The sequence below is a fragment of the Syngnathus typhle genome, linkage group LG13 (genome assembly GCF_033458585.1).
Source record: "Syngnathus typhle isolate RoL2023-S1 ecotype Sweden linkage group LG13, RoL_Styp_1.0, whole genome shotgun sequence".
NCBI classification, from domain to species: Eukaryota; Metazoa; Chordata; class Actinopteri; order Syngnathiformes; family Syngnathidae; genus Syngnathus; species Syngnathus typhle.
In genome coordinates, this window is record NC_083750.1 from 1668650 (window position 1) to 1681917 (window position 13268).

The window sequence follows — 13268 nt, forward strand, 5'->3', positions numbered from 1 at the left end:
TTATAAAACATAAACCAAACGTTGGAGGTGGTCATTTCTTCATGCGCAGTGATAAACTCGGCACTCTAAAGCACCCGAGAGCGTTTTTTTCGATGCCAACCTAACCAGAGTGACGGGAGCGGCACAATTCAGAAAAAGTGCTCAACTCGCCGAGAAAATGCGATTTAAGCAATAAAATTAAAAATGCTTATAAAACATAAACCAAACGTTGGAGGTGGTCATTTCTTCATGCGCAGTGAATAACTCGGCACTCTAAAGCACCCGAGAGCGTTTTTTTCGATGCCAACCTAACCAGAGTGACGGGAGCGGCACAATTCAGAAAAAGTGCTCAGCTCGCCGAGAAAATGCGATTTAAGCAATAAAATTAAAAATGCTTATAAAACATAAACCAAACGTTGGAGGTGGTCATTTCTTAATGCGCAGTAATAAACTCGGCACTCTAAAGCACCCGAGAGCGTTTTTTTCGATGCCAACCTAACCAGAGTGACGGGAGCGGCACAATTCAGAAAAAGTGCTCAGCTCGCCGAGAAAATGCGATTTAAGCAATAAAATTAAAAATGCTTATTAAACATAAACCAAACGTTGGAGGTGGTCATTTCTTCATGCGCAGTGAATAACTCGGCACTCTAAAGCACCCGAGAGCGTTTTTTTCGATGCCAACCTAACCAGAGTGACGGGAGCGGCACAATTCAGAAAAAGCGCTCAGCTCGCCGAGAAAATGCGATTTAAGCAATAAAATTAAAAATGCTTATAAAACATAAACCAAACGTTGGAGGTGGTCATTTCTTCATGCGCAGTGATAAACTCGGCACTCTAAAGCACCCGAGAGCGTTTTTTTCGATGCCAACCTAACCAGAGTGACGGGAGCGGCACAATTCAGAAAAAGCGCTCAGCTCGCCGAGAAAATGCGATTTAAGCAATAAAATTAAAAATGCTTATAAAACATAAACCAAACGTTGGAGGTGGTCATTTCTTCATGCACAGTGATAACTCGGCACTCTAAAGCACCCAAGAGCGTTTTTTTCGATGCCAACCTAACCAGAGTGACGGGAGCGGCACAATTCAGAAAAAGTGCTCAGCTCGCCGAGAAAATGCGATTTAAGCAATAAAATTAAAAATGCTTATAAAACATAAACCAAACGTTGGAGGTGGTCATTTCTTCATGCGTAGTGAATAACTCGGCACTCTAAAGCACCCGAGAGCGTTTTTTTCGATGCCAACCTAACCAGAGTGACGGGAGCGGCACAATTCAGAAAAAGTGCTCAGCTCGCCGAGAAAATGCGATTTAAGCAATAAAATTAAAAATGCTTATAAAACATAAACCAAACGTTGGAGGTGGTCATTTCTTAATGCGCAGTAATAAACTCGGCACTCTAAAGCACCCGAGAGCCTTTTTTTCGATGCCAACCTAACCAGAGTGACGGGAGCGGCACAATTCAGAAAAAGTGCTCAGCTCGCCGAGAAAATGCGATTTAAGCAATAAAGTTAAAAATGCTCATAAAACATAAACCAAACGTTGGAGGTGGTCATTTCTTCATGCGCAGTGATAAACTCGGCACTCTAAAGCACCCGAGAGCGTTTTTTTCGATGCCAACCTAACCAGATTGACGGGAGTGGCACAATTCAGAAAAAGCGCTCAGCTCGCCGAGAAAATGCGATTTAAGCAATAAAATTAAAAATGCTTATAAAACATAAACCAAACGTTGGAGGTGGTCATTTCTTAATGCGCAGTGATAAACTCGGCACTCTAAAGCACCCGAGAGCGTTTTTTTCGATGCCAACCTAACGAGAGTGACGGGAGCGGCACAATTCAGAAAAAGTGCTCAGCTCGCCGAGAAAATGCGATTTAAGCAATAAAATTAAAAATGCTTATAAAACATAAACCATGGAGGTGGTCATTTCTTAATGCGCAGTGAATAACTCGGCACTCTAAAGCACCCGAGAGCGTTTTTTTCGATGCCAACCTAACCAGAGTGACGGGAGCGGCACAATTCAGAAAAAGTGCTCAGCTCGCCGAGAAAATGCGATTTAAGCAATAAAATTAAAAATGCTTATAAAACATAAACCAAACGTTGGAGGTGGTCATTTCTTAATGCGCAGTAATAAACTCGGCACTCTAAAGCACCCGAGAGCGTTTTTTTCGATGCCAACTTAACCAGAGTGACGGGAGCGGCACAATTCAGAAAAAGCGCTCAGCTCGCCGAGAAAATGCGATTTAAGCAATAAAATTAAAAATGCTTATAAAACATAAACCAAACGTTGGAGGTGGTCATTTCTTAATGCGCAGTAATAAACTCGGCACTCTAAAGCACCCGAGAGCGTTTTTTTCGATGCCAACCTAACCAGAGTGACGGGAGCGGCACAATTCAGAAAAAGTGCTCAGCTCGCCGAGAAAATGCGATTTAAGCAATAAAATTAAAAATGCTTATAAAACATAAACCAAACGTTGGAGGTGGTCATTTCTTCATGCGCAGTGATAAACTCGGCACTCTAAAGCACCCGAGAGCGTTTTTTTCGATGCCAACCTAACCAGAGTGACGGGAGCGGCACAATTCAGAAAAAGCGCTCAGCTCGCCGAGAAAATGCGATTTAAGCAATAAAATTAAAAATGCTTATACAACATAAACCAAACGTTGGAGGTGGTCATTTCTTCATGCGCAGTGATAAACTCGGCACTCTAAAGCACCCGAGAGCGTTTTTTTCGATGCCAACCTAACCAGAGTGACGGGAGCGGCACAATTCAGAAAAAGCGCTCAGCTAGCCGAGAAAATGCGATTTAAGCAATAAAATTAAAAATGCTTATGAAACATAAACCAAACGTTGGAGGTGGTCATTTCTTCATGCGCAGTGATAAACTCGGCACTCTAAAGCACCCGAGAGCGTTTTTTTCGATGCCAACCTAACCAGAGTGACGGGACAGGCACAATTCAGAAAAAGCGCTCAGCTCGCCGAGAAAATGCGATTTAAGCAATAAAATTAAAAATGCTTATAAAACATAAACCAAACGTTGGAGGTGGTCATTTCTTCATGCGCAGTGATAAACTCGGCACTCTAAAGCACCCGAGAGCGTTTTTTTCGATGCCAACCTAACCAGAGTGACGGGAGCGGCACAATTCAGAAAAAGTGCTCAGCTCGCCGAGAAAATGCGATTTAAGCAATAAAATTAAAAATGCTTATAAAACATAAACCAAATGTTGGAGGTGGTCATTTCTTCATGCGCAGTGATAAACTCGGCACTCTAAAGCACCCGAGAGCGTTTTCTTCGATGCCAACCTAACCAGAGTGACGGGAGCGGCACAATTCAGAAAAAGCGCTCAGCACGCCGAGAAAATGCGATTTAAGCAATAAAATTAAAAATGCTTATAAAACATAAACCAAACGTTGGAGGTGGTCATTTCTTCATGCGCAGTGATAAACTCGGCACTCTAAAGCACCCGAGAGCGTTTTTTTCGATGCCAACCTAACCAGAGTGACGGGAGCGGCACAATTCAGAAAAAGTGCTCAGCTCGCCGAGAAAATGCGATTCAAGCAATAAAATTAAAAATGCTTATTAAACATAAACCAAACGTTGGAGGTGGTCATTTCTTCATGCGCAGTGAATAACTCGGCACTCTAAAGCACCCGAGAGCGTTTTTTTCGATGCCAACCTAACCAGAGTGACGGGAGCGGCACAATTCAGAAAAAGTGCTCAGCTCACCGAGAAAATGCGATTTAAGCAATAAAATTAAAAATGCTTATAAAACATAAACCAAACGTTGGAGGTGGTCATTTCTTAATGCGCAGTAATAAACTCGGCACTCTAAAGCACCCGAGAGCGTTTTTTTTCGATGCCAACCTAACCAGAGTGACGGGAGCGGCACAATTCAGAAAAAGTGCTCAGCTCGCCGAGAAAATGCGATTTAAGCAATAAGATTAAAAATGCTTATAAAACATAAATCAAACGTTGGAGGTGGTCATTTCTTAATGCGCAGTAATAAACTCGGCACTCTAAAGCACCCGAGAGCGTTTTTTTCGATGCCAACCTAACCAGAGTGACGGGAGCGGCACAATTCAGAAAAAGTGCTCAGCTCGCCGAGAAAATGCGATTTAAGCAATAAAATTAAAAATGCTTATAAAACATAAACCAAACGTTGGAGGTGGTCATTTCTTAATGCGCAGTAATAAACTCGGCACTCTAAAGCACCCGAGAGCGTTTTTTTCGATGCCAACCTAACCAGAGTGACGGGAGCGGCGCAATTCAGAAAAAGCGCTCAGCTCGCCGAGAAAATGCGATTTAAGCAATAAAATTAAAAATGCTTATAAAACATAAACCAAACGTTGGAGGTGGTCATTTCCTAATGCGCAGTAATAAACTCGCCACTCTAAAGCATCCGAGAGCGTTTTTTTCGATGCCAACCTAACCAGAGTGACGGGAGCGGCACAATTCAGAAAAAGTGCTCAGCTCGCCGAGAAAATGCGATTTAAGCAATAAAATTAAAAATGCTTATTAAACATAAACCAAACGTTGGAGGTGGTCATTTCTTCATGCGCAGTGAATAACTCGGCACTCTAAAGCACCCCAGAGCGTTTTTTTCGATGCCAACCTAACCAGAGTGACGGGAGCGGCACAATTCAGAAAAAGCGCTCAGCTCGCCGAGAAAATGCGATTTAAGCAATAAAATTAAAAATGCTTATTAAACATAAACCAAACATTGGAGGTGGTCATTTCTTCATGCGCAGTGAATAACTCGGCACTCTAAAGCACCCGAGAGCGTTTTTTTCGATGCCAACCTAACCAGAGTGACGGGAGCGGCACAATTCAGAAAAAGCGCTCAGCTCGCCGAGAAAATGCGATTTAAGCAATAAAATTAAAAATGCTTATAAAACATAAACCAAACGTTGGAGGTGGTCATTTCTTCATGCGCAGTGATAAACTCGGCACTCTAAAGCACCCGAGAGCGTTTTTTTCGATGCCAACCTAACCAGAGTGACGGGAGCGGCACAATTCAGAAAAAGTGCTCAGCTCGCCGAGAAAATGCGATTTAAGCAATAAAATTAAAAATGCTTATAAAACATAAACCAAACGTTGGAGGTGGTCATTTCTTCATGCGCAGTGAATAACTCGGCACTCTAAAGCACCCGAGAGCGTTTTTTTCGATGCCAACCTAACCAGAGTGACGGGAGCGGCACAATTCAGAAAAAGTGCTCAGCTCGCCGAGAAAATGCGATTTAAGCAATCAAATTAAAAATGCTTATAAAACATAAACCAAACGTTGGAGGTGGTCATTTCTTAATGCGCAGTAATAAACTCGGCACTCTAAAGCACCCGAGAGCGTTTTTTTCGATGCCAACCTAACCAGAGTGACGGGAGCGGCACAATTCAGAAAAAGTGCTCAGCTCGCTGAGAAAATGCGATTTAAGCAATAAAATTAAAAATGCTTATAAAACATAAACCAAACGTTGGAGGTGGTCATTTCTTAATGCGCAGTAATAAACTCGGCACTCTAAAGCACCCGAGAGCGTTTTTTTCGATGCCAACCTAACCAGAGTGACGGGAGCGGCGCAATTCAGAAAAAGCGCTCAGCTCGCCGAGAAAATGCGATTTAAGCAATAAAATTAAAAATGCTTATAAAACATAAACCAAACGTTGGAGGTGGTCATTTCCTAATGCGCAGTAATAAACTCGCCACTCTAAAGCATCCGAGAGCGTTTTTTTCGATGCCAACCTAACCAGAGTGACGGGAGCGGCACAATTCAGAAAAAGTGCTCAGCTCGCCGAGAAAATGCGATTTAAGCAATAAAATTAAAAATGCTTATTAAACATAAACCAAACGTTGGAGGTGGTCATTTCTTCATGCGCAGTGAATAACTCGGCACTCTAAAGCACCCGAGAGCGTTTTTTTCGATGCCAACCTAACCAGAGTGACGGGAGCGGCACAATTCAGAAAAAGCGCTCAGCTCGCCGAGAAAATGCGATTTAAGCAATAAAATTAAAAATGCTTATTAAACATAAACCAAACATTGGAGGTGGTCATTTCTTCATGCGCAGTGAATAACTCGGCACTCTAAAGCACCCGAGAGCGTTTTTTTCGATGCCAACCTAACCAGAGTGACGGGAGCGGCACAATTCAGAAAAAGCGCTCAGCTCGCCGAGAAAATGCGATTTAAGCAATAAAATTAAAAATGCTTATAAAACATAAACCAAACGTTGGAGGTGGTCATTTCTTCATGCGCAGTGATAAACTCGGCACTCTAAAGCACCCGAGAGCGTTTTTTTCGATGCCAACCTAACCAGAGTGACGGGAGCGGCACAATTCAGAAAAAGTGCTCAGCTCGCCGAGAAAATGCGATTTAAGCAATAAAATTAAAAATGCTTATAAAACATAAACCAAACGTTGGAGGTGGTCATTTCTTCATGCGCAGTGAATAACTCGGCACTCTAAAGCACCCGAGAGCGTTTTTTTCGATGCCAACCTAACCAGAGTGACGGGAGCGGCACAATTCAGAAAAAGTGCTCAGCTCGCCGAGAAAATGCGATTTAAGCAATCAAATTAAAAATGCTTATAAAACATAAACCAAACGTTGGAGGTGGTCATTTCTTAATGCGCAGTAATAAACTCGGCACTCTAAAGCACCCGAGAGCGTTTTTTTCGATGCCAACCTAACCAGAGTGACGGGAGCGGCACAATTCAGAAAAAGTGCTCAGCTCGCCGAGAAAATGCGATTTAAGCAATAAAATTAAAAATGCTTATAAAACATAAACCAAACGTTGGAGGTGGTCATTTCTTAATGCGCAGTAATAAACTCGGCACTCTAGAGCACCCGAGAGCGTTTTTTTCGATGCCAACCTAACCAGAGTGACGGGAGCGGCACAATTCAGAAAAAGTGCTCAGCTCGCCGAGAAAATGCGATTTAAGCAATAAAATTAAAAATGCTTATAAAACATAAACCAAACGTTGGAGGTGGTCATTTCTCAATGCGCAGTAATAAACTCGGCACTCTAAAGCACCCGAGAGCGTTTTTTTCGATGCCAACCTAACCAGAGTGACGGGAGCGGCACAATTCAGAAAAAGTGCTCAGCTCGCCGAGAAAATGCGATTTAAGCAATAAAATTAAAAATGCTTATAAAACATAAACCAAACGTTGGAGGTGGTCATTTCTTCATGCGCAGTGAATAACTCGGCACTCTAAAGCACCCGAGAGCGTTTTTTTCGATGCCAACCTAACCAGAGTGACGGGAGCGGCACAATTCAGAAAAAGTGCTCAGCTCGCCGAGAAAATGCGATTTAAGCAAAAAAATTAAAAATGCTTATAAAACATAAACCAAACGTTGGAGGTGGTCATTTCTTAATGCGCAGTAATAAACTCGGCACTCTAGAGCACCCGAGAGCGTTTTTTTCGATGCCAACCTAACCAGAGTGACGGGAGCGGCACAATTCAGAAAAAGTGCTCAGCTCGCCGAGAAAATGCGATTTAAGCAATAAAATTAAAAATGCTTATAAAACATAAACCAAACGTTGGAAGTGGTCATTTCTTCATGCGCAGTGATAAACTCGGCACTCTAAAGCACCCGAGAGCGTTTTTTTCGATGCCAACCTAACCAGAGTTACGGGAGCGGCACAATTCAGAAAAAGCGCTCAGCTCGCCGAGAAAATGCGATTTAAGCAATAAAATTAAAAATGCTTATAAAACATAAACCAAACGTTGGAAGTGGTCATTTCTTCATGCGCAGTGATAAACTCGGCACTCTAAAGCACCCGAGAGCGTTTTTTTCGATGCCAACCTAACCAGAGTTACGGGAGCGGCACAATTCAGAAAAAGCGCTCAGCTCGCCGAGAAAATGCGATTTAAGCAATAAAATTAAAAATGCTTATAAAACATAAACCAAACGTTGGAGGTGGTCATTTCTTAATGCGCAGTAATAAACTCGGCACTCTAAAGCACCCGAGAGCGTTTTTTTCGATGCCAACCTAACCAGAGTGACGGGAGCGGCACAATTCAGAAAAAGTGCTCAGCTCGCCGAGAAAATGCGATTTAAGCAATAAAATTAAAAATGCTTATTAAACATAAACCAAACGTTGGAGGTTGTCATTTCTTCATGCGCAGTGAATAACTCGGCACTCTAAAGCACCCGAGAGCGTTTTTTTCGATGCCAACCTAACCAGAGTGACGGGAGCGGCACAATTCAGAAAAAGCGCTCAGCTCGCCGAGAAAATGCGATTTAAGCAATAAAATTAAAAATGCTTATTAAACATAAACCAAACGTTGGAGGTGGTCATTTCTTCATGCGCAGTGAATAACTCGGCACTCTAAAGCACCCGAGAGCGTTTTTTTCGATGCCAACCTAACCAGAGTGACGGGACAGGCACAATTCAGAAAAAGCGCTCAGCTCGCCGAGAAAATGCGATTTAAGCAATAAAATTAAAAATGCTTATAAAACATAAACCAAACGTTGGAGGTGGTCATTTCTTCTTGCGCAGTGATAAACTCGGCACTCTAAAGCACCCGAGAGCGTTTTTTTCGATGCCAACCTAACCAGAGTGACGGGAGCGGCACAATTCAGAAAAAGTGCTCAGCTCGCCGAGAAAATGCGATTTAAGCAATAAAATTAAAAATGCTTATAAAACATAAACCAAACGTTGGAAGTGGTCATTTCTTCATGCGCAGTGATAAACTCGGCACTCTAAAGCACCCGAGAGCGTTTTTTTCGATGCCAACCTAACCAGAGTTACGGGAGCGGCACAATTCAGAAAAAGCGCTCAGCTCGCCGAGAAAATGCGATTTAAGCAATAAAATTAAAAATGCTTATAAAACATAAACCAAACGTTGGAGGTGGTCATTTCTTAATGCGCAGTAATAAACTCGGCACTCTAAAGCACCCGAGAGCGTTTTTTTCGATGCCAACCTAACCAGAGTGACGGGAGCGGCACAATTCAGAAAAAGTGCTCAGCTCGCCGAGAAAATGCGATTTAAGCAATAAAATTAAAAATGCTTATTAAACATAAACCAAACGTTGGAGGTTGTCATTTCTTCATGCGCAGTGAATAACTCGGCACTCTAAAGCACCCGAGAGCGTTTTTTTCGATGCCAACCTAACCAGAGTGACGGGAGCGGCACAATTCAGAAAAAGCGCTCAGCTCGCCGAGAAAATGCGATTTAAGCAATAAAATTAAAAATGCTTATAAAACATAAACCAAACGTTGGAGGTGGTCATTTCTTCATGCGCAGTGATAAACTCGGCACTCTAAAGCACCCGAGAGCGTTTTTTTCGATGCCAACCTAACCAGAGTGACGGGAGCGGCACAATTCAGAAAAAGTGCTCAGCTCGCCGAGAAAATGCGATTCAAGCAATAAAATTAAAAATGCTTATTAAACATAAACCAAACGTTGGAGGTGGTCATTTCTTCATGCGCAGTGAATAACTCGGCACTCTAAAGCACCCGAGAGCGTTTTTTTCGATGCCAACCTAACCAGAGTGACGGGAGCGGCACAATTCAGAAAAAGTGCTCAGCTCGCCGAGAAAATGCGATTTAAGCAATAAAATTAAAAATGCTTATAAAACATAAACCAAACGTTGGAGGTGGTCATTTCTTAATGCGCAGTAATAAACTCGGCACTCTAAAGCACCCGAGAGCGTTTTTTTCGATGCCAACCTAACCAGAGTGACGGGAGCGGCACAATTCAGAAAAAGTGCTCAGCTCGCCGAGAAAATGCGATTTAAGCAATAAGATTAAAAATGCTTATAAAACATAAACCAAACGTTGGAGGTGGTCATTTCTTAATGCGCAGTAATAAACTCGGCACTCTAAAGCACCCGAGAGCGTTTTTTTCGATGCCAACCTAACCAGAGTGACGGGAGCGGCACAATTCAGAAAAAGTGCTCAGCTCGCCGAGAAAATGCGATTTAAGCAATAAAATTAAAAATGCTTATAAAACATAAACCAAACGTTGGAGGTGGTCATTTCTTAATGCGCAGTAATAAACTCGGCACTCTAAAGCACCCGAGAGCGTTTTTTTCGATGCCAACCTAACCAGAGTGACGGGAGCGGCGCAATTCAGAAAAAGCGCTCAATTCGCCGAGAAAATGCGATTTAAGCAATAAAATTAAAAATGCTTATAAAACATAAACCAAACGTTGGAGGTGGTCATTTCCTAATGCGCAGTAATAAACTCGCCACTCTAAAGCACCCGAGAGCGTTTTTTTCGATGCCAACCTAACCAGAGTGACGGGAGCGGCACAATTCAGAAAAAGTGCTCAGCTCGCCGAGAAAATGCGATTTAAGCAATAAAATTAAAAATGCTTATTAAACATAAACCAAACGTTGGAGGTGGTCATTTCTTCATGCGCAGTGAATAACTCGGCACTCTAAAGCACCCGAGAGCGTTTTTTTCGATGCCAACCTAACCAGAGTGACGGGAGCGGCACAATTCAGAAAAAGCGCTCAGCTCGCCGAGAAAATGCGATTTAAGCAATAAAATTAAAAATGCTTATTAAACATAAACCAAACATTGGAGGTGGTCATTTCTTCGTGCGCAGTGAATAACTCGGCACTCTAAAGCACCCGAGAGCGTTTTTTTCGATGCCAACCTAACCAGAGTGACGGGAGCGGCACAATTCAGAAAAAGCGCTCAGCTCGCCGAGAAAATGCGATTTAAGCAATAAAATTAAAAATGCTTATAAAACATAAACCAAACGTTGGAGGTGGTCATTTCTTCATGCGCAGTGATAAACTCGGCACTCTAAAGCACCCGAGAGCGTTTTTTTCGATGCCAACCTAACCAGAGTGACGGGAGCGGCACAATTCAGAAAAAGTGCTCAGCTCGCCGAGAAAATGCGATTTAAGCAATAAAATTAAAAATGCTTATAAAACATAAACCAAACGTTGGAGGTGGTCATTTCTTCATGCGCAGTGAATAACTCGGCACTCTAAAGCACCCGAGAGCGTTTTTTTCGATGCCAACCTAACCAGAGTGACGGGAGCGGCACAATTCAGAAAAAGTGCTCAGCTCGCCGAGAAAATGCGATTTAAGCAATCAAATTAAAAATGCTTATAAAACATAAACCAAACGTTGGAGGTGGTCATTTCTTAATGCGCAGTAATAAACTCGGCACTCTAAAGCACCCGAGAGCGTTTTTTTCGATGCCAACCTAACCAGAGTGACGGGAGCGGCACAATTCAGAAAAAGTGCTCAGCTCGCCGAGAAAATGCGATTTAAGCAATAAAATTAAAAATGCTTATAAAACATAAACCAAACGTTGGAGGTGGTCATTTCTTAATGCGCAGTAATAAACTCGGCACTCTAGAGCACCCGAGAGCGTTTTTTTCGATGCCAACCTAACCAGAGTGACGGGAGCGGCACAATTCAGAAAAAGTGCTCAGCTCGCCGAGAAAATGCGATTTAAGCAATAAAATTAAAAATGCTTATAAAACATAAACCAAACGTTGGAGGTGGTCATTTCTCAATGCGCAGTAATAAACTCGGCACTCTAAAGCACCCGAGAGCGTTTTTTTCGATGCCAACCTAACCAGAGTGACGGGAGCGGCACAATTCAGAAAAAGTGCTCAGCTCGCCGAGAAAATGCGATTTAAGCAATAAAATTAAAAATGCTTATAAAACATAAACCAAACGTTGGAGGTGGTCATTTCTTCATGCGCAGTGAATAACTCGGCACTCTAAAGCACCCGAGAGCGTTTTTTTCGATGCCAACCTAACCAGAGTGACGGGAGCGGCACAATTCAGAAAAAGTGCTCAGCTCGCCGAGAAAATACGATTTAAGCAATAAAATTAAAAATGCTTATAAAACATAAACCAAACGTTGGAGGTGGTCATTTCTTAATGCGCAGTAATAAACTCGGCACTCTAGAGCACCCGAGAGCGTTTTTTTCGATGCCAACCTAACCAGAGTGACGGGAGCGGCACAATTCAGAAAAAGTGCTCAGCTCGCCGAGAAAATGCGATTTAAGCAATAAAATTAAAAATGCTTATAAAACATAAACCAAACGTTGGAAGTGGTCATTTCTTCATGCGCAGTGATAAACTCGGCACTCTAAAGCACCCGAGAGCGTTTTTTTCGATGCCAACCTAACCAGAGTTACGGGAGCGGCACAATTCAGAAAAAGCGCTCAGCTCGCCGAGAAAATGCGATTTAAGCAATAAAATTAAAAATGCTTATAAAACATAAACCAAACGTTGGAAGTGGTCATTTCTTCATGCGCAGTGATAAACTCGGCACTCTAAAGCACCCGAGAGCGTTTTTTTCGATGCCAACCTAACCAGAGTTACGGGAGCGGCACAATTCAGAAAAAGCGCTCAGCTCGCCGAGAAAATGCGATTTAAGCAATAAAATTAAAAATGCTTATAAAACATAAACCAAACGTTGGAGGTGGTCATTTCTTCATGCGCAGTGATAAACTCGGCACTCTAAAGCACCCGAGAGCGTTTTTTTCCATGCCAACCTAACCAGAGTGACGGGAGCGGCACAATTCAGAAAAAGCGCTCAGCTCGCCGAGAAAATGCGATTTAAGCAATAAAATTAAAAATGCTTATAAAACATGAACCAAACGTTGGAGGTGGTCATTTCTTCATGCGCAGTGATAAACTCGGCACTCTAAAGCACCCGAGAGCGTTTTTTTCGATGCCAACCTAACCAGAGTGACGGGAGCGGCACAATTCAGAAAAAGTGCTCAGCTCGCCGAGAAAATGCGATTTAAGCAATAAAATTAAAAATGCTTATAAAACATAAACCAAACGTTGGAGGTGGTCATTTCTCCATGCGCAGTGAATAACTCGGCACTCTAAAGCACCCGAGAGCGTTTTTTTCGATGCCAACCTAACCAGAGTGACGGGAGCGGCACAATTCAGAAAAAGTGCTCAGCTCGCCGAGAAAATGCGATTTAAGCAATAAAATTAAAAATGCTTATAAAACATAAACCAAACGTTGGAGGTGGTCATTTCTTAATGCGCAGTAATAAACTCGGCACTCTAAAGCACCCGTGAGCGTTTTTTTCGATGCCAACCTAACCAGAGTGACGGGACGGCACAATTCAGAAAAACTGCTCAGCTCGCCGAGAAAATGCGATTTAAGCAATAAAATTAAAAATGCTTATAAAACATAAACCAAACGTTGGAGGTGGTCATTTCTTAATGCGCAGTAATAAACTCGGCACTCTAAAGCACCCGAGAGCGTTTTTTTCGATGCCAACCTAACCAGAGTGACGGGAGCGGCACAATTCAGAAAAAGCGCTCAGCTCGCCGAGAAAATGCGATTTAAGCAATAAAATTAAAAA